Raw genomic sequence first — 19,272 nt, forward strand, 5'->3', positions numbered from 1 at the left:
GTAGCAATAAATTTTAAAAACATCATACTAATAAATTTCTTGGCACTCTGTTAATTATTTTAACTCGGTATCGACGTCCTATTACAATATTTGACATTTTTTGTTATATATCCACATACATTTATATGCATTTATTTATTTATTATTAGTAGTCATATGGTGCAAGGAAGCCTCAGGCTTATGTTGCATCAGCCGAAAAAAAATTCTGAATTACCTTGAGAGAGAGAGAGAGAGAACGAGAGAAGTAGAAAGAAATCACCAAGAAAGAGAAGAATGATGATATCCAGTTCAAGATCCTGGGTGTGCCAAACTCATTCTCCCCAAATATGAGCCCCTGGGGTTGTATGTGATCCTTTGAGCGCCCATGTTCAGTCAACACTATACATACGTTTTTTTTCAGTCGTTCATGCAGTTATAAATTTATTTAATGAGGTAAAAAATAATTTGCAAATGAAACAATACACCGACTTACCAGTGTCAGAAAGCATTAACCATTCACACTTTTCTTCGGTTCCACAAGTTTTCTCACTGTAAAAATTAGATTCTTGAATATTCTATAATGTCACGTTGTATATATTTTTCTTTCAAAATTTCAATTCTACCCAATTTTTTCGTCTATTTATTAAGTAATATTCTACAAACACTATTTAGACTTGCATGTATAAATTTATTGGCCCTTCTACACCCAGGGTCCTGAGCTGGATATCATCATTCTTCTCTCTCTCTCTCTCTCTCAGGGTAACTCAGGAATTTTTTTTTTTTTTTTTTTTTTTTGGCTGGTGCAGCATAAGCCTCAGGCTTCCTTGCACCATATGGCTAATAATAATAATAATAATAATAATAATAATAATAATAACAACAACACTGGCAACCTGCAGAAAACCCATGGGGAAAAAATCAGGAAATACTCTAACCTAAGACAGAAGATCAAAGAGATGTGGCATATGCAACAAGTAACGACCATTCCGATCATCGTCTCAACCACAGGTATGGTGCCAAAACCCTACATAACAGCCTAGCAGCAATAAGTCTCCCAACGAACACCTACAAGGAACTAGACTAGGATTTAGACTTTCTGGAGTTCCTCCAGAAAGTCTAAATCCTGAACACTGTAGAATAGTCAGAGAGTTCCTCGACCAACAGTAACACCAGACATAACAACAATCACCCTGTGTACTTGGTAGCAATACCCGTCACGAGGTGGAACCCCCAATCAAGGAGAAATAATAAAAAAGCAATAATAGTAATAATGATAATAATAATCTTAAGGTAAATCTGAGGCCTTTACACGAATTCATATCAGTAGTTTGATTTACACGGTTTTCATGTGTCTGTGTTTGTTCCGTATTTTCTTCAAGTTCGTCATGTTTGGCTAATAGATTTGTATTCCGGCATACGCTATCTTCTTGTCCTCCAGTATTTCCTTCAGATATTGGTTCCGCCGTTATTTCTGAATTCTTGCTGTGGTTGCTGAAATTTTGAGTTGTTTTGAGCTTTAGTTTTGTCGGTTGTCGTTTGTAGATCCAGAGGACAGTACAAAAAAAAAAAAAAAAAGATGATGACATTTATCTGGGTTTTTAGTTGTTTTTGTTGTTCATTTCGCTTCTTTCGTTTTGCTGTTCTGATTCGAATCTCTTTTCATGTTGGGTTGTTGACAGGGAACCAAAATAAAGGAGTTCTCTTATTTTTCATTATATTTTTTTGACAGGTGTTCTATTATATTATTATAAAGATATATAAAATGGCAAAACATTTTCAGGAAAGTAAGTTGTAATTAATTAATATTACATCTAGCATCTACAGTTAATTTCAAAGCTGGTAAAGGAACAATTTTTAAGAAAGAAAATTGCTTTTTTCAATTCATATAAAAATTAGCTGCTGTGCGTTTTTAAATATTAATATATCATTGGTTTAATTACTGCTTCATTTAATTCGTTGTTTATTGACAATTTAAAATTTCTTAATACAAAATAGATCATAGTAATACAGCGTAAGAGTAATATAACTGATAATGATATCGATTCAATATAAGAGATTAAATAAGTAAGTGCCCTTGAATCAATTCATATTTTAAGAGCGAGAATCTAAAAACTTTAAATAAAGGAAACGTATGCCACAGCCACAACATTGCATAGGTAATGTTACAAACATTACTATTAACATTACATTATATTAAATTTGTTGTTTCAACAAAATCGAAATTTATTAAACTGCAACACTACGTTCAAATATATAGACACATGCCTCTATTTGCTTCAATGTGTGCACTCTTACCTATCACACTTTAACTTTACACATCAACTGCTAAATTAAACCAATTTTTACAGTTTTCGGGTCTGAGCTTATATAGATTCTTATATTCATGGGTGAATATTCTCATATTTATTCAATAGTTTCCGTAGAACGAATAAAATTTCCATATAACGAAAGGATTTCGAGAGACCGGCATTGTTCGTACCTCTGGTCTTTAGGCAATAGAACTGATGAATTGTGCAATAACTAACTCAGTGGTTTTGAACTGGGCTACCACGACACCCTTGCGTGCCGCAACAACATTCCAGGGGTACCTGGAATGTTGTTTTGGGTTTAAGTTACTTAATCTTATTATTTTTTTAAAATGTGTATTTATTTCATTATAAAAATGTACATTATTATTATTAGCTATATGGTGCAAGAAAGCCGAAGCTTTTGCTGCACAAGCAAAAAAAAAAAAAAAAAACCAATTTACTCAGAGAGAGAAAGAGAGAGAATAGGAGGGAATCACCAAGAAGGAGAAGAATGATGATATCCAGCTTAGGACCCTGGGTGTGCCAAGCCCATACTCACCAGATGTGAGCCCCATCCTTATTATTGTGTTCCAAAAACCATAATGACAGTATTTTACAATTCCAAAATAAAAAAAAAACATGCAAAAACCTCATATTATAAAATATAACAGTTTCATTACATATAATATTACGTTGCGGTTTACCTTTGGTACGCCATTGTCTAGTAGGACTTAACATGACACAAACAGGTGCCCCAAGGCTTGTTTTTTTTTCTTTATTATTATTATTATTAGCCATATGGTGTAAGGAAGCCAGAAGCTTTTGCTGCACCACCCAAAAAAAAAAAAAAAAAAAAAAAATTCTGAATTACCCTGAGAGAGAGAGAGAGAGAGAAAAAAAACTAGAGTCAGAAGTAGAAGGGAATCACTAAGAAAGAGAAGAATGATGATATCCAGATGAGGACCATGGGTGCGTCAAGCCTAAGTACTAAATTTTAGCACCTCTATATAAGGAATAAAATTATTATATCAGTAAACACTGAGTGATCACTGAATTATGACCATCCCTATGAATATTGAACACGACCCGTTGACCACGTGAGGTACAGGAGTGCGGAGTTAGTCGACCTACGTAGTATCGATAAGGTGTCAGTGGCTCAGTAGGTAGTAAATTTCCGAGCGTGATGGGTAAAAGGAAGGATTTATCTGATTTTGATAAAGGAAAGATTGTGGGTGCTCGACGTGCTGGTGCCTCGATTTCCCAAACGACTGTGTACTGGTCGGATGAGTCACGTTATTTACTCCACACCGTGGATGGTCGTGTACGGATTTGGCTTCAACAAAATGAGGCTCTTGATCCATCATACATGGTATCAAAAGTGCAGTCCGGTGAAGGCGGTTGTATGGTGTAGGGCATGTTTCACTGGCAGGAACTTGGACCCCTGGTGCATGTAGAACAACGTATCAGTGGTCTCTGCTGTAGTCAACTGCTTGCTGACTGTGTACATCCCGCCATGTTACACTTTTTCCCGAATGGCGATGGTGTCTTCCAAGATGACAATGCGCCAAGTCATCGGACATTTGTTGTGCAGGAATTGTTTGAGGAGCACAGTTCTTACTTCCAGTATATCGATTGGCCTCTGAACTCCACAGATATCAATCCCATAGGGCACTTGTGCGACAATATGGAAAGGCATATCAGGAGTCTGGATACACAGTCGCCTCCATACCTGCATTGCTGACCGCATTACACACAGCTCTGTTGGCAATACCTCCCGAACGCTTCTGGTACTCAACTCTTGTTGAGTCAGTGCCACGTCGGATATCTGCTGTACTGAGGGCAAAAGGAGGACCTACGAAGTATTAGGTGGGTGGTCATAATTCATTGATCACTCAGTGTATATAATTTGTATTATGGATTGTAATTTTGTTTATAATTATATTATTATAATAACTATCACATAACATATTTTTTAAATATTAGATTTATATATATACAGAAACAAGTTCTGAATAAGATGAATTCGCTGTGTACTGTATTAAAATCGGAACCATCGCCAATACAGCTGTTTTAATCGGATCTAACAGGCAGAAAATTGAGTACGGGTGCCACAAAATAAAATAAATCACTTAAGGGTGCCATTATTCAAAAAAGGTCGAAAACCACTGAACTAAATTAGTGTAAGTGTAAGTGTGTGTTGTTGTCTTACGGCACCAGGGGTTTCCCCCATCTCCGCGTTGCTTTCATTGTGGTGAACCAGTTCACTGGGAAATGCCAGAGATTTAAAAGTGTGTGGGAATTGTTCATGTGTAGCATTAGCATTAGCATTAGCATTAGTAGAGGCATTTGATGCAAGAAAGCAAGCTTATGCAGCATCAGCCAAAAAAAAAAAAAAAAAAAAAAAAAAGTAACATAAATAAATAAAAATAACCACTTCCACTTCACCCCTCTGTTCGTTCGAAATACCTGTCCAGCTGAGCCTTAAACTTATTTAGACTATCAACTTCCACGACAAGGGATGGAAGTCTGTTCCACCCACCAACCACCCGCTGGCTAAAGGCAAATTTCCGCACATCTATCCTACATCTGTCTTTCCTCAATTTGAATTTATGCCCTCTCAGGTGATTTTTCTGAGCTAGAGGAAGAATCCCATCAGCATTGAGCATGCTCAAACCATTCAAGGCTTTGTACACCTCTATCAGATCACCCCGCTGGTGCCTAGTTTCCAGACACTGTAATTTGCAAAACTTAAGCCTTTCTTCGTAAGAGAACCCCTTTGTCCCATTCACCAATCTAGTTGCCCTTCTCTGTACTCGTTCCAGCAGCTCTACATCCTTCCTGAAATGAGGCCTCCAGGCCTGTATACAGTACTCTAGGTGTGGCCTGACCATTGCCTTATACAAGGGAATAATCACCTCCTTATCCCTGCTAGAAAAATTCCTATATATCATTGACAATACACCATGAGCTACTCTTGCAGCTCGTCTGCACTGCTCAGAGAACTTCATATCTGCCTGCACCACCACCCCCAGGTCCCTTTCATTCTCTACCACTGTCAGTGTAGTACCACAGAGTTGATACGTTGCTCTGGGGTTGCCGTTTCCCATATGTAGTACTTTACATTTGTCAATGTTAAACTTCATTTGCCACCTCGAAGCCCATCTGCTCAACCTTTCCAAATCCTGTTGCAGCAGCATAGTGTCAGTAGTGTCCTTGACAACCCTGCCAACCTTCGTATCGTCTGCAAACTTGGACATTAAGCCTGATATACCATCATCAATATCATTTATAAATACAGAAAACAATAAAGGCCCCAATACTGAACCCTGAGGGACTCCACTAATAACATTAGTCCACGATGAGCAGTGTCCATTGATTACCACTCTCTGTCTTCTCCCCCTCAACCACCCCTTTATCCATAGCAGCAACTTGCCTCCAATGCCACACTGCTCCAATTTGTGCAGCAGTCTTCCATGTGCAACAGTATCAAAAGCCTTTCTAAGATCCAAGTATATAATATCAAAGTTATTCCCTGCATCCAGTTCTTTTGTGACTGCATCATAGTATCCAATCAAATTGGTCAGGCAAGACTTCCCCTTAACAAAACCATGCTGTGTCCTAGCTATAACTGAAGTCTTGTCTAGATGATCCTGCAGTGCTTCTTTCACCAGTGCCTCCATTAATTTTCCGGGAACAGAAGTTAAACTCACAGGTCTATAATTACTTGTGTCAGCCTTTGATCCCCCTTTGTGAATTGGGGTCACATTTGCACATCTCCAGTCAATGGGTACCTCCCCTGAGTCCAAGGAAGCTCTCATAATTATGGCTAAGGGTTTGCTTACCTCCTTTGCTGCCTCCTTTAATATAACTGGATAGATCCCATCCACCCCAGGTGCCTTTCTTGTGTTTATCTTCAACAATTTCTCCTCCACTTTGCTCTCAGTTATTACAAGATTCTCTAGCTTACTGCTAGATTTGAATACACCTCTGGCATTCCCCTCGCTGAATAACTCCTCATGTGTGAATGTCGATGCAAAATATTCATTTAGTTTGTTAGCTACCCGAGCAGGGTCATCAACAGTTGACCCATCGATCTCAAGTGGACCAATCTGATTCATCCCCTTCCTTCTAGAGTTTACATAAGTAAAGAACTCTTTGCTGTTTTTCTTCGCATCCCTTGCCAAGGATCTCTCGTAATCTGCCTTCGCCTGCCTAACCTCCTTTGTAACTTGGTTACAGATCAACTTGTATCTATCATAGGCGTCCGTGTCACGTGTTAATTTGTATGTATCCCATGCATTTTTCTTCTCTGCCATATGCCTCATTAGTTCATCTGACAACCATTTAGGCCTAAACTTTGAACAATATTTCTTAGTTGGTATGTAAAGCCTAGTAGCTTCCACGATAAGTTCTTTGAATGCTTCCCATTTTGAACTTGCTGTTGGCAATATCATCAGTTGATCCCACTGTATAGAATTTAAATATTGTCTCAGTCCATTGTAGTCGCCTTTACGAAAGCAATACCCCTTCCCTTTACCCCTAATGGTAGTTACCTCTTTGAGTAACTCCCACTTCAGCACACTGTGATCACTGCCACCAAGTGGTTCATTTATCTGCAGATTCTTAATGCATGAAGAATCACTACTGATAATCAAATCAAGAGTATTACTCCCTCTAGTTGCCTCCCGAACATGCTGATGTAGAAAACAATCATCCAATAAATCCACAAAAGCCTTGCTACTGTGTGAGTGACCAGCCCCCAAATTCCAGTCAATATCTGGGAAATTAAAATCCCCCATTATAAGACTCTCTGATTTACTGGCCCACTCTATTTCTCCGAACAGTTTCTTATTATACTCATCAGAGTCATTAGGCCTATAGCACACTCCTACTCTCAATTTTGATCTCCCAATGCTTATGTCACACCAAACTGACTCGACACTGCACTGTCCAGCGATGTCGACTGGCTTCACTTCCTTGGATTTTATGTGTTTTTTAACTAATAGCATAACCCCTCCTCCCTTCCTATCCTGTCTATCCTTTCTGTAGACATTGTACTCCCCAAATTCCAGTTCTGCATTTCTTATATCTGTGTGACACCACGTCTCTGAAATCCCCACAATATCTGCCTTTGATGTTTTGAGCAATACCTCAAATTCATCAAATTTATTTACTAAACTCCTAGCATTGGTGTACACACAAGTATACATGCACCTGTTCTTTTTCTTAGCTACCCTAACACAACCCATGTGTTTACTTGTACCCCAATGATTCCCAGCAGTCTCTGAAATATCCTGCATCTTATTTTCCAGGCTGCGGCTCATTCCAATAGAAGCAGTGCAAGAATCACTTTCACCTCTGCCAGTGGCTACTGTTAATCTATTAGTCCTTGTATCCCCCCAATCTAGCAGTTTTCCGACCCACCTAACATTGCCTCGATAGCATCAGCAAACATTCTTGCACCCTTTCTATTTAAGTGTATCCCATCCCTGTAGAAGCAGTCTCTCCTGTTAACAAGTACAGACCAGGCTGAAAAAAATTCTACCCCTTGAGCCCTGCACAATCTTTCCAGGGCCGAATTGATTGACAGGGCTCGCATCATATACTCCCTCCTATCGTGTCTGGGCAGAATTGCAGACACTTTCAATTTCAACCCTAATTCACGGCTTTTTTTCATCAGTGACCTGTACTTGTCAAGTAATTCCGCCGGTCTCCTACTCTTAATGTCATTAGTGCCAGTGTAGTGTTCTGTACCGTTGTTCATCTGGTCATTTAGCCGTTGGACCCCTATTGAGGCCCAACGTTGTCCCACTTACGCCCCGTGGAGGCAGACCAGGAACCCAGTAGCTGTAGATTCACTCTGGCAGGTCCTGCCGCTTAATTTCCTGGGATTTCGGCGGCTAGGACCTTAAAAAAAAATAAATAAAATAAAATAAAATAAAATAAAATAAAATAAATATATATATAAGTAAATAAAAAATCTGCGCTGGGGTAATGTCGCTTTGGTTTGCTAGGCCGAGTTTTGGGCGTAAGGTAATTTTATCATATTAAGTTTTTGACGTGTGGGGCTTTCGCTATGATGAAGGTAGAGAGGGGAGGGAGACCGAAGATTGGGGGGAAAAGACAGAAATATGGGGCCAATAGAGTAGATAGCCCCAGTTTTCAGTGGGGCATGCCCCACCAGAGTAGAAGTTTGGGGGTGGAGGAGAAGGAACAAAAAATGTCCCCTCCCCCGAAGGAAGTGGGAATAATTGGTGAAGAGGGCGAGGGTGTCCTCTTCAGATCGCCATCAAGCTGTTTGCAACTGTGCTGCGTTTAGTCTGTTCTCTACTGTCTGTGCTGCATTCCCCCGTCCTTGCTTTTCTCTTCCGTGTGATCAGCACTCTTCTTGTCCAAGTACTGGTCCTCTGCAAGGTTTCAGTTTTTTTTGTCACATTTGGCGCCGATTTTTGTCAATCTCTGTGTACGTTGCTGTAGATAGCTATTAGTGTTTTTCTCCTGGTGAATAAGTCTTGCGCATACTGGGAGAGTGCCCTATATTCATCCTCAGTGTCCAGGAGGTGGTGCTCCAGTCCTTTTGGGAAGTATCTTAACCTTGTTATTAGTAGCCCTCTGATGTCTTCATAGTGTTGACAATCATAGACTATGTGGCTCCAGCTTTCACTTTCTCCACATATGCAGTTGGGGTCCTCAACGAGTCGGAAGCCAAACAGCTTCTCCTTGTAGGGTCCGTGTCCGGTTAATAGTGTTGTCATATGGTACCCTGGGAAGTACCACGGTGGCTGCTTTGGGTATATTTTCTGGAGGTCTGGTAGAAATCTTTTTGTTACTTCGCCTTTTGTAGTCTCTGTCCATCTTCTCTGCCAAAGATCTAGGAGGTGGGTCTGTAGCCTATTTTTTTCGTGTTTTAGGTTGCCCGCCGGGTCTGTCGTGTATCCTTGGTGGGTAGCGGCCACACCCCTGGCCAGCAAAAACAGTAGCCCCGCCTGAACTGCCTCCAGGTCCAGAGGGAGCGCTCCAGCAAGTACTTGCAAAGCTGGGGTACTTACCGTGCTGCAGGCGCGCGTTGTTGATAGCAGTATGGTCCTTTGGGTCATTTCTAGTGTTCTTTTGTTGACTACCAGTGTCGTTTTTGGATACCACACCGCTGCAGCATAGGTGATTGCAGGCAGGAAGGTTGTTTTATAGTAAAGCATCAGTGCTTTTTTCTTGAGTCCCCAATCTTTCCTTGTGATTCTGGTTACCAGTCCAGAGTATCCTCTGAATTTTCTTCTGACGTATTTCAGATGCGGCTGGAACGTCAAGTTTTTATCTAGGATAACGCCCAGATACTTCAGTTGGCTCACAAATTTGATTGTTACATTGTTGATTTTAATTTGCGGGGGTCGTCGTAGTTGCAGAGTCCCCTTTAGCAGGATCGATGAGGTCTTGTCTGACGATATTTTCAGCTGGTTCTTTGATGCCCATTGCTGCAGCCGCTGCAGTGCCTGATTTGCCAGCATCTCCAATTGGGCCCTGGAGTCCGCCTCTACCGTCAATGTCAAGTCGTCCGCGAAGGCGTGTACTGCCACAGAACCCAGGTCCGTAGTCAGGAATTCATCGAGGACCATTGTCCACAGAAGCGGCCCAAGCACTGACCCCTGCGGACATCCTCTGTGCACCTCTCTTGTTATTTTTTGATAGTGTACATTGATTTCCACTCTTCTTTGTGTTAAATAGCTTTCGATTACTTTGTAGAGGTTAAGAGGCACCTCAGCCTCCCTCAACCTTGCCAGGACGCTTGGCCACCAAAGTGAATCAAACGCCCCAGCAAAGTCAACAGAGATGAGCAGCAGATACTTTCGTCTACAATCCTGGAAAATCCTTAGCAAGTTTCCCAGTGCGTCCACGGTTGAACTAAATTGTGGAATTAAGAACATTCCACAATTTAGTGGTGGCCGTAACACATTTACAACGACCTCTCGCACATACTGTACAGAGAAGTTGCGCTGGTCAACTGCTTTCTTGTGTCATTATCATCATTAGTTATAAGGTGCAAGAAAGCTTGAGGCTTTTGCTGCACCAGCCAAAAAAAAAAAAAACCTGAGCTACCCAGAGAGAGAGAGAGAGAGAGAGAGAGAGAAAGAGAGAGAGAGAGAGAGAGAGATACTGTACAGAGAAGTTGCGCTGGTCAACTGCTTTATTGTGTTATTATCATCATTAGTTATAAGGTGTAAGGAAGCTTGAGGCTTTTGCCGCACCAGCCAAAAAAAAAAAAAAAAAAAACCTGAGCTACCCAGAGAGAGAGAGAAGTAAATTTCACCTATCCCTGTTTACATTGTAGGTACAAATGAGCTCTAGTTTGGATCAGGGTGTTAAAAAAAATGCTTTAAAAATTTGAAATTACGGATTCCCGCGAGACCCCTCTACGGCCCATCTCTAACACCTGATGGGCCTGTTCATAAGTTCGGCCCTGAGATGCTGGGAATAAGTAAACCGCGTACAGTTCTGATGTCATGAGGTACGGTTGATGTTGTTGGGTTTTGTGAGCCTCGGCGAATTATATTGCGCCATGTATATTTTGTCGCAGTAATTTCCATGTGTTCTGTTGTCGATTTTTGTTTGCTGGACAAAAAACACGTGTTTCTGGGAGGGGTTAAAAACCATGTTATCCTCGCCTGAGACCGACTAACTAAGCTACGTTGCTAAAAAGGCCAATAAAAATTCCTCGCGTTGACGGGATTCGTAGTCATGTCTTTTCCATCCATTGCAGGGAGGACGATGGTTTTACCCCAGGGGCTCACATCTGGTGAGTATTGGCTTGGCACACCCAGGGTCCTGAGCTGGATATCATCATTCTTCTCTTTCTTGGCGATTCCCTTCTACTTCTGACTCTATCTCTCTCTCTCTCTCGGGGTAATTAAAATTTTTTTTTTGGCTGGCGCACCACACCATAAGCCTCAGACTTCCTTGCACCATATGGCTTATGTCACCTGTGCTACCCACGAGGGCACGTTGTATGAAAATGCAGATTTCATTAAATCGAAGAATTGCCTGTACATTGTACAGGGACCAATAGCGATTTCAAAGATTAACTTTCTTTAGATAGGATATTCATTTTATGTTCATTCATATAAAGTCAATTGTAGGTTTCATGGCTTTCGAAGCAAGATATTTTTAAAATGTCGTTATGAACTGCCATATTAGAGCCATTCGAAAATTATCTCATCTGTGTGTTTAATGTCCATATATTGCATTTGATCTCTGGTCGGGTTGCATGTTTTGCTGGAAGAAAAACCACAGTTTTCGGGAGGAGGAGAAACCGTGGCATCCCTGCCTGAGATCAACTAACTCAGCCATGATGTGGAAAAACTATATGAAATAAATACTCGTTCACTCTCGACGAAATCCAAATTTAGTCACAATTCAAAAATTAGAACTTTTGAATAAGACTTGGACTATTCTAAGATCAAGCGTTTGCGGCCCTTGGTCTAGGAATAGACCAAGGGCCTCAAGTGACTCCCTTATGCAGCTGATTTATTAAAGGTGTGAGGGTTTGAAGTAATAGCTGATGATTTATGCTGACCAATAAGCACACCGATTAGTCTCTGAGAAATGTTCATAATTTTGGTTGCTCTCCTTCAAGAATGGTGATATAAGAAGAACACCATGTTGTCATTTTCTAAATAAATATTTGAAGAAGTAAGTCAATGATGCAGAAGCAATCGTATTATTTAGCTTTGTTTCTATAGTGGGTCTACTAATTAAAGTTTTAGCTATCTTTGGAATTGCTAAAAAAATGCGAGTGCTGAAATTCAATTTGAAGTCGAAAGCAGAAGACCCTTTCCGTCAGCCTAGAGAATTTGCTTAGATGTTAAGGCGACTGAGGATTTGGATATACGAATTCACTGATATTTTAACATTAATTATAATTTTCTCGTTACTAGTATATACTACTCATTGTGATCATACTTGAGTGGTCAAATGCTTCCATAGGCTCCCACCATATGCTATTTTTTGTGACTGTTTGTTGCTTTTTTTTTTTTTTTAACGAAAACCACAAGAATGAGAGGTATTAAAATCTATAGTACTTAGTACTGTGCATGGGTTGACGGCTGAGAGGATGAAACAAGATACTTGTTAGACTTTAATTTCTGTAGATTGCAATTTTCAGGAAATACATATGAATTGAGGGTTTCCAGAAAACGGAAGTTGAATGAATAAATGAAGAAGAAAAGTCGGTTCTATGAGTTAGAAGTTGGATAGTAAAAGGATGCTGATTGATCGCAACGCGTGTTCGAACTGGTTTGGAAGAAAGAGCTGAAATTATAGAAGCCAATTCAGAAGAACACTTCCCATGGAAATATCTACATAAAAGACATGCACAGAACAGAACGTCTATGAGAATGAGACAGAGAGTGGAGGGACTTTGTTATCTTATCTTTTTTGGAAACCAGTGTACATCAGTTTTTTTTTTGCTTTATCCGTTCTACCCTCATTCACAGAGTAGTAATTCTGTGAATCTCTCTACTTTAAATTTCAGTCATTCACTTCGCGTTTTGCTATCCTGTGATTAAGACACATGGTGAAAAGCCCTGTCTGCTTCAGGAAAGTAAAAATTATTTTACATCAATTCGAAATTGTTTTATTAATGGACATAATGCCTTCTTTTGCTGGTAGATATTTATTGGTGGTTTGAGGTGTTTTGGGGTCTGACCGGAGTTCCTAGACCAGTGGCTTTTAACTGGTGTGCTGCAACAGCATTCCAGCGGTGCCACGTAGTTTGCGTTTAAGTTACTTAAAGTTATTTTTTTTTTAAAAAAGGTGTACGGTATCTTTTTCATTTTGTGATGATCTATAATTGATGTTTACTTAGTACCCCTATATAATTAATAAAATTATTATATATATATATATATATATATATATATATATATATATATATAATTTGTATTATGAATTGTAATTTTGTTTATAGTTATATTATTGTAATAATTATCATATAACATATACTGTATTTTTAATGTTATATATATATATATATACAGAGAGAGAATCGGATGTAACAGGCAGAAAATGGAGAAGAGGAGCTACAAAATAAAATAAATTACTTAGGGGTGCCGTTAAAAAGGTCGAAAACAACTGTCCTAGACCTTCGATTCCGAGTGCATTGGATCATTAATGTTTCTTCGGGCGTCATTTAAGGTAGTTTTTATATTCGTGTAAATTTTGGAGTGTGTTTGCATCGAAGTGTTCTACAACCAATATAGAGGTAGTTCCTCTTATCATATTATTAACAGAGTAGTAATATATACCACTCTGTGCTCACATTAAATTTCCAAAAGAAGGCATCTAATTTCGTTTAGTTATTTCTTTCCGTCTGTATTTTTCTCAACACCTCGGAAAATTCTCTGCACACATTAAGACATTAACGTGACACTAACAGCTCAGCTAACTCCTCTTGTGATTATTATTTATATTTTTAATAAGTGGTCTCATTTGAACACCCATAACACTTATTCTCCCTTTGTGTCGTTACATCCATGAATTCACTTCCGTAATGAGAAGTATGCGCAAACCTGACCTCTGTTGGATAAAGTTAGCCTGGTGCTGCGTTTGAGTCCAAGGATACAGGAAGTGTAGAATGATCCTTCGGTAATCCGTAGCCACGCAACTATGAGTATTGGGAAGGTATGTTCATGAAGTATGGTTTGGAAAACTTATATTTCGTGTGTTAGCGACTTTCCCCAGCAATGTCGACATGTGCTTTCTAAATGTTTTCGTTTTTAATGTATGTGTGCAAACAAAATTAAAAAATACAGTAACGTTATTGTAGGTGGTCATTGCAGTCTAGTTAGAGTTCTGTCTTGTGAACACCTATGTATTTGGGAGAAAGTCCAAATGCAATATAATTTATTACAGAAAAGGAAGTTCTAATTCAACACCAACACAAAAAAACTTCTTGCTGTTGGTGTTGAATTAGAACTTCCTTTTCTGTAATAAATTATATTGCATTTGGGCTGTCTTTAAACCTTGAGAAGTTATAGTGAAAAGTATGAAAGGAAAATTAACTTATTTCTCGTGTTGCTTCAAAAAATTCCTCGTCTCATGTCTTAAATAGCGAGATTAGCAGTGGCCTAGCTACCATGTAGGCAGGCAAGGCAATTGCGTCCGGGCCCGGGCTCTTTAGGGGCTCGGCGTCTTTGACTGTCTCCTGTCTTTGCAATTTTCATTAATTAAGTAGGGGCCCGAACATGTTTTTTGCCTCCGGGCCCGAAAAAGGGTAGCTACGCTACTGGAGATTAGTATTGTAGATGTTCACCGATTATCCGAACTGCGTTAAGTAATCGTAGATGGATAAGTAGCTTTGCGTAATCGAAACTTACCATAACATAGCTTTATTGTTGTGGGGAGATTATAATGCCAATTCTTGATATGAATAGTAAATTACAATATTTTAGTAGTAATTGCACGACATTTGTTACATTCGTAGCAAGAGTAATTTTCTTTGCAAGATCATGTAATCCTTGAAGGCAAAAAGTAGAAGGCAAACATGTATCATATTTCCCCCAATTTGCGCTTTCTCCATCTCTCCTTTGTGTCCTTTGGTTAATTATATCGATATATATGTTTCTTTAATTGCTAAATACGGATAGAGTTTTATAGGATTTACTGCTTTTTGTAACAACTACCATTTGTGGATTACTGCTTGTAAACATAGGTTCATCCAACCTAGTGTAGTATTTTTCCTCTTATTCTCTTTACTATTAGTCCATGGGAACTTCCCCCAGTCTTTCCATTTTTAGAAATTAATAATCAGTCTGTTTTTAGAAATTGTATTGTAAATTATAGACATTTTTTACGTACATATATATCAACAACCTGGTAAAGTTTTATATGTATGAAACAATTTCCTAATATTTAATATTTTACAGCCATCCCATACATCAAATCTGTATTGGTGAACATTTGAGTAACTTTGTGCGCATTTAGTTTTGTAGTAGGAATTCTCCCATGCTAACACTAATTTATTCAAGTTGATGTTTTTTGTTTGATTCTCTAGTTGATGATTTTTGTGTGCCTAACCAAAAATCATGATAAAGGAATGATGAAACTGAAGTTTCTGGACTTGGTTCATAACTGTGTATGAAGATCTATTTTGATAAAAAAAAAAGAAAAAAAAAAGCTTTTACGGTTAGTCGTTACAATCGGGTATCCCTTCTGATTGATCATTGTGAGTAGCAGTGATTGACATGCCTAGCCTGCTATGGTTAGCCTTACGGTGTTTTGTTTTAAAATTGGAAAATGGGTTCTTGATTTTAGAACAGTGCCAAGGTAGGGATAAACACCCCAACTAAGACCAACCATAGTGGGCTAGGCATGTCAGTCACTGCTACTCATAACAATCAGTCAGAAGGGATACCAGATTGTAAAGATTAACTATTTTTACTGCAATCAATTTCATAGGAATTCAGAATCAAGAAGAAATGAAACATTTATCAAAAATAGAAACAAATCAAGATTTGAATTTTGTCCCAGGACATGATTGGAAAGCAACAAAATTTTCATGTTTCTAAATTTGATCTAAATTCATTATCTACATTTTTCTTATTTTCTGTAGTGTCGAAGATGGACTGACTCTCACAATTAAGTTTTCTGCAGAATATTGTCTGAATTTCACACTTAAGCTGTAGTTTGAAATTAAGTATCATTTACATAAAAATCTATGAAACAGTGCTTGTGTACTTATATTTTGTTTATTTTTAAATGCCTGTTGACATTTTAATTTTGCTAAAATGTAATTATATAAGAAATACATAGCTATCCTTTATCTTACAATAATACAAAAATTTTTTTGCTATTCTTCATTACTTGTTCTACACAGTGGTTTACTTATTTTTCTTACACCACCACTAATGTTGATTAGGGGTGTTACTACCAAAGGTTAATAGTACAAGCATTGCAACCTTATCCTGGAGATCTTCTGTGTGAAAAGAATATAACAATAATTTTGCATGTTAACATTAAAATCATGCATAAAGATAATTATCATTTTATCATAAATTTTTCAAGAAATGAGCTCTGAAACGCAAAAGTAAAATGAATGAGGATGTAATTTTCACAGTTATAAATGATTCTAGAACTAAGGGTCATAAATTCAAGTTACAGGGGGAGAAGTTTGGACTGGATTGCAGGAAGTTTTATTTTAGCCAATGAGTTATAAATTACTGGAATAAGTTATCTGTGGTGGTTGAGGCAGTTTGGGGGGAATTCAAAGGTCAACTGGATAGTTACCTATGGGAGGAGGGAAATGCATAGGTTGTCTTATTTCCATTTCTTTTATTATTTATTAATTATTATGATTTTACTCTTTTGCTGGTGCAGAATAAGCCTTAGTCTTTCTTGCACCATATGGCCATTACTAATACTAAATACATTTATCCATCCTTTCCATTCATTGTTCTCCCCAAAAAATTTTGCCAGCCGGGTGGCATACAGTAACTGCATAATGCCACTACATAATACTTCACAATATTATAAAATTTTCTGTTATTTCTAAATGTTACTTAAGCAATCCAGAGCAAAAATTAATTACATAATTTAACATTATATGCACTTGTTGCATTGACCTCGATTGCATAGTATGTTCGAATTAATATTGATTGTGAACAGTGCCATATGATACTGGTACCGTGAGAATTGCTTAAATTTTAGCTGGGCGGTCAGTTAAATTCACTGGACAGTTCGCCCATTCGTTAGGTCCTGGGGAGAACACTGCCATTCTCTAATCAAATTCATTCTAGATTCATTTATTCTAAAACTTCTCATGTTCAAATTGTCCTGTAGCTTTTTACAGCTTTTATCAAATTTGAAAATTTGCTGATAAAAATTGTCGGCACTGTACCAGTAAAACCAATGTGTTAGATTTGGTAACAAAAACCCCCCATTCAAAAAACACTTGATTGTTCTCACCTTCTTTCAGTTGTATAAAAACTCATAACAATACAGTGATTGTCAGCAAATCTTTTGTGAAAACTGCAGTTGCCACTACTTAACATAACCATATTGAAAACAAATAAATTATAACTATTCATACTGCAACAGTATGGTGTTCCTCAGAATCATTCACCTTTGTGTGGCACTTACCTTGCACCTCTTTGGTGCTGCCCTGACTCCAAATAAGAAAGATAAATATTTAGTTTATTCACTAGTCTATGTCAGATGAAAAGTTCCCCTTTTTTTGACAATGAAAGTTTAAACCTTTATTATTTGTGACTGTATAACAACCCAATATGAAACTGATATGTTGATACACAAATTGTGGCATTTCTTCTTGTTGCCATCTGTAATGACTCGGTATTTTCAGTGTGTCTGATTCTAGGCTGAACGGTTTTTTATATCACTCCACCACGATATCATGGATACATTGAGTTAAAGGCAAACTTGATTTTCTAGTAATTTGAATAGAAATTATCTTCATGTTTTCCAGTGTTATTGTTTATATGTGGTCTTCTAATTTTCTTTGACATGCATTAAAGAACAACCTGTATGAACAAAAATTTCTTTTGTTGGTCATAAATGCAGAGACTTTTTCCCATTATTGTTATTATCATTTTGTTTACAATTTGTGTGGGCTAACCACACAAATTGTAAACAAAATGTACCAGCAAAATTCATAACTTATAGTATGATAAATACTTTGACCACAGCTTTTATTTAGTGCTTGATGTGTTTCAGTGAGTTCAAAATACACAGTTAGTTTTACAAATTTGTGACATTACTTTGGAATTGTATTGTATTGTGAATATAAATAAGATCTAAAACTTTTAGGGTTTTTGACTCTGCAATACCAGATAATTTGCTCAAGTCCATTTTTCTTGGTCTAAAAATTGCATGCATGTTACCTTTCAGGGAAGGAGCTTTTTAATTGGTTTTTAATACTGCTAATTCCTCTGATTGGCTCCCAGTATAGATATCTGATTAGTTATTTAGTAAAAATTTTTTTTTTGTGTTAAATAACAAATGTAATATATGGTGCAACCTCTTTTTTTTTATAATTATTTTTTTACCTACCCGAAATATCCTGTGTAATTCAGTATTCAATTATAGGTAACTTAAACTGTCATAATGGCCCAAATTGGTTTCATTAGTAGGAACAGTGCACACATCAGCAAACAGAAATGAAGTGTTAAAAAACAATTGTCGACAATGAAATCGTTAACTAATTTTAAGTTCAGGTTAGGTTATCCAAAATAGGTTAAAGTGAATATTATATGTAATAACAGTGTACAAATAAATGTAGTCTTCACCTGTTTACAAAAAACATAAATTTTGCAAATTGTTGAATTTGCAATTTTTATAAGTTGTAATTTTTGATGGTCCCAAAACAAGAATAATTAAATTTTGTTATTAATTCGATTTAATTTTTCAATTAATTAATTTAATTATTCTTGCTTTGGACCATCAAGAAAAATGGACTTTTTCTAGTAATATTGGTGAAAATAAAAGAATTTCAATTTTTATAATTTGAAATGTGTGAATTCTGAAAATGAATATACAGCGGATTCCAGTTATTTGGGCCACCGGTTAATCGGGGCAGCCGTTTATTTGGGGAAAATCTTAAAAAACAGAACCCAATCGAGAAAATAGCCAGGGTTTACTTTGCTTAATTGGGACAACATGCCGTTTAATCGGGGCAAGAGACTGCAGCACTGGAGATTACCCTAGATTGTCTTCGACTGAACCACGTGGTTCGGTCGAATTTCTTGAGGTCACAACTATAAAACAATAAAAACAATTAGCAGTCACCTGTTTATTGGGCTTTTCTGTTAGTGCAATCTAGTCATAAACGGATAGTAAACTCGATCTTATTGAATTTGTGATAATACTGACAGCTGGAATTCCGTGGGTTATTATGGTGAAATGTGTTTGCACTTCCATGGAATCTTCAATCGTATAAAAAAATTAATTTTCAGAATCTTCTCTTCATTCCTATTTTTAAAGCTTTGTAACTTGTTACTCTGTT

The 19,272-nt window shown here is 37.6% G+C and overlaps 1 protein-coding gene across 3 annotated transcripts in view; it reads left to right on the top strand.

Moving 5' to 3' along the window:
- Nucleotides 1-13,421: 13,421 nt before the first annotated feature.
- Nucleotides 13,422-19,272, top strand: part of LOC150083382 (tyrosine-protein kinase CSK-like) — a 262,341-nt gene continuing 256,490 nt past the window's right edge. For 2 of the 3 annotated variants that reach the window (XM_090378004.1, XM_090378007.1), the window contains exon 1: nucleotides 13,833-13,937. The gene's annotated coding sequence lies outside the window, so the exon portion shown is untranslated. Of the gene's footprint in view, nucleotides 13,452-13,832; nucleotides 13,938-19,272 lie in introns of those variants that run through there. The other variant, XM_090378006.1, reaches the window with a different exon arrangement.

Source organism: Mastigoproctus giganteus, chromosome 7, assembly GCF_048544385.1.
Source record: "Mastigoproctus giganteus isolate SK-2022 chromosome 7, ASM4854438v1, whole genome shotgun sequence".
NCBI classification, from domain to species: Eukaryota; Metazoa; Arthropoda; class Arachnida; order Uropygi; family Thelyphonidae; genus Mastigoproctus; species Mastigoproctus giganteus.